The following is a 3,306-nucleotide window of genomic DNA, read 5'->3' as shown; positions in this document are numbered from 1 at the left end:
AGGTGAGTTGGAATTCGAGGGCGACAGGGAACAGACCCCTTCTCCCTCCTGTGTTCCCGTAGCCGTCCATCGATCCAGATGGTCAAGGCTATGAGGGAGTCAAGGTCCATGGGCAGCTCCCAGGCTGCGAGCTCTTCTTTAATCACCTCCGATAATCCATGAAGGAACGTGTCGAACAGGGCTTCCGGGTTGACATAGTTGGAGCAGCTTACGAGCAGCCTGCAGGCAGGATCAGGGTCAGGACAGGCAGAAACTGGGAAGACTAGAAAAAGCAAAAACTAGAGCACAGGAAACACAGGAACACGCTGGTGGGACTTGACGGGACAAGACGAACTGGCAACAGACGAACAGAAAACACGGGTATAAATACACATGAGGTAATGGGAGACACCTGGTGGGTGTTGGAGACAATTACAAGATAGGTGAAACAGATCTGGGTGTGACAAGCCTACACAATCGCTTTCAATATACCAGTGTTTGTGTAAACCTTCAAAAGAATTGCTGGTATAAAAAATAGAATACATCAAATTATCCATGTATTTTTTCAAAGGTGGTTGCAATGCAGTGAAACGTTTGTCCTGCACTGGTGTGTTATTCCCAAAGTTTAGCATGTCTTTCCATGGCAACTACCCATTGTGAACTAACAATTGTGCAATGTGCATAGATACAGATGTCTAATTTAAAATGATTTTCTATGTTGAATGTCTTGTGTTCTTGTTTGGAAGGGATATGTGGAATAACCTGCACGGGCTCTTTCTGTCCTCTAAACATCAGTAAATGAAGTGAATGCAAGTCTGTGGTACCGTAGTGTACTGGAGTTGACCTAATTTCACTATGGTGAGTAAAATAATTGAAATGTGATCCATTGACTTCACCAGCATGCTGTTTTACGTTTTTTCTTCTCTAACACTTTCCCTATATCTAGGCGAATGATGGTGGATCAGCATCATTTCATGGGGACTGGATCAAAACGGGAAGAGGACCTTGTGTCTGCCTCTGAGCAGACCTCTTTGAATTCTTCAAGGTAGCAGACCCCCTGCTGAATGTTTGAAAGAAATTGTGGAGACAGTGTAGGGGGAAAATGAGTGTTCCTTCAGAGATCATGTATTTGCCTAGTGTACCTGTTACCATGTAACTGCACTGGCACAATACACATAAATCACTGCCAACTGTTTATCAAATCAAATCAAATGTATTTATATAGCCCTTCTTACATCAGCTGATATCTCAAAGTGCTGTACAGAAACCCAGCCTAAAACCCCAAACAGCAAGCAATGCAGGTGTAGAAGCACGGTGGCTAGGAAAAACTCCCTAGAAAGGCCAAAACCTAGGAAGAAACCTAGAGAGGAACCAGGCTATGAGGGGTGGCCAGTCCTCTTCTGGCTGTGCCGGGTGGAGATTATAACAGAACATGGCCAAGATGTTCAAATGTTCATAAATGACCAGCATGGTAAAATAATAATAATCACAGTAGTTGTCGAGGGTGCAGCAAGTCAGCACCTCAGGAGTAAATGTCAGTTGGCTTTTCATAGCCGATCATTAAGAGTATCTCTACCGCTCCTGCGGTCTCTAGAGAGTTGAAAACAGCAGGTCTGGGACAGGTAGCACGTCCGGTAAACAGGTCAGGGTTCCATAGCCGCAGGCAGAACAGTTGAAACTGGAGCAGCAGCACGGCCAGGTGGACTGGGGACAGCAAGGAGTCATCATGCCAGGTAGTCCTGAGGCATGGTCCTTGGGCTCAGGTCCTCCTAGAGAAAGAAAGAGAGAATTAGAGAGAGCATACTTAAATTCACACAGGACACCGGATAAGACAGGAGAAGTACTCCAGATATAATAAACTGACCCTAGCCCCCCGACACAAACTACTGCAGCATAAATACTGGAGGCTGAGACAGGAGGGGTCAGGAAACACTGTGGCCCCATCCGATGATACCCCTGGACAGGGCCAAACAGGAAGGATATAACCCCACCCACTTTGCCAAAGCACAGCCCCCACACCACTAGAGGGATATCTTCAAACACCAACTTACCATCCTGAGACAAGGCCGAGTATAGCCCACAAAGATCTCCGCCACGGCACAACCCAAGGGGGGTGCCAACCAAGACAGGAAGATCACGTCAGTGACTCAACCCACTCAAGTGACACACCCCTCCTAGGGACGGCATGAAAGAGCACCAGTAAGCCAGTGACTCAGCCCCTGTAATAGGGTTAGAGGCAGAGAATCCCAGTGGAGAGAGGGGAATGTTTTGTAGTTTGTAGCCTTCTATGACAGCCAACACCCAACATCACAGCCATGGCTTAACTTGCTTTGTATTTCACCCACTATAAACTGGAGATTGTTATCGGTTGTTTTTCTTCTGCCACTAATTGGATAACTGGATAATGAGCGCAACATATGATTTTATGTGTTTTTGTAGATGTTCCACTGAGAGGGTGATCCGCAGTGTTCGTCAGTACGTGGAGGCAGGGCTCGTGTCATGGCATTGCATCCCACTGTCACAGCCTTGGGAGAACACTCTCAACCTTGGTAAAAGAGAGCACTGAATTTGTATAACACGTGATAGGTACAAAAAATACTGCAGGCGAGTGATGATTGAATGGATTACATAATGTTAATTTAGGCCTAACAACTGTCAAAAGCAGGTGATTACCTCTGGGTATTGCCTCTGTCTCAGGGCAGGTTTTACATCTCTCAGGTATAGGTCCAAGCACACCCGTAAATGTCACCTCCACCAATCACAACAAAAGCCACAGGGCAGAGAATTATGAAGTCATCGATGATAACTTCCGGTCCATTGATCATGGTGAGACACTCCTTATATTCCAAACACTAGATTGTATCTCTTGGCTGTGTGTCCTGTTCAATCAGAAACCACTGACTAGGACTTTCCTGGGGGCAAAACAAAACATCACTTGAGTAAAAATCTTTGTGTATGTTTTCATAGAGGGCTGTAGCACCAACGGGAATGATAATGATGTCGGACCCTCCACTTCCAACAATCCCCCCAGCAGCCATGAGTATCCATCTTAAACGGTAGTCCGGTTCCCACCCCAGGGCCCCAAAGGAACGCCATGTCAGAGGTCTTTGACAGGGCAAAGGGGAAAAGCACTGGGTGGATTTGTTGATACTAATGTACCCGAATCATGTTTTTCACAGCATGTGGTAGTAATCAGAGCATGACCCTAAGAAATAGGCCTTTTACTGTCTAGGATGCAAAATTTCTCAGAATCTATCTTCAAAATGTAGGCCTAGTTAATGTTTGCTTTGCATTTAGCTAAAGTTAATGTATTTTATTTTTCTCTGA

This window comes from Salvelinus fontinalis, chromosome 39, assembly GCF_029448725.1.
Source record: "Salvelinus fontinalis isolate EN_2023a chromosome 39, ASM2944872v1, whole genome shotgun sequence".
Taxonomy (NCBI): domain Eukaryota; kingdom Metazoa; phylum Chordata; class Actinopteri; order Salmoniformes; family Salmonidae; genus Salvelinus; species Salvelinus fontinalis.
This window is presented reverse-complemented; position numbering follows the sequence as displayed.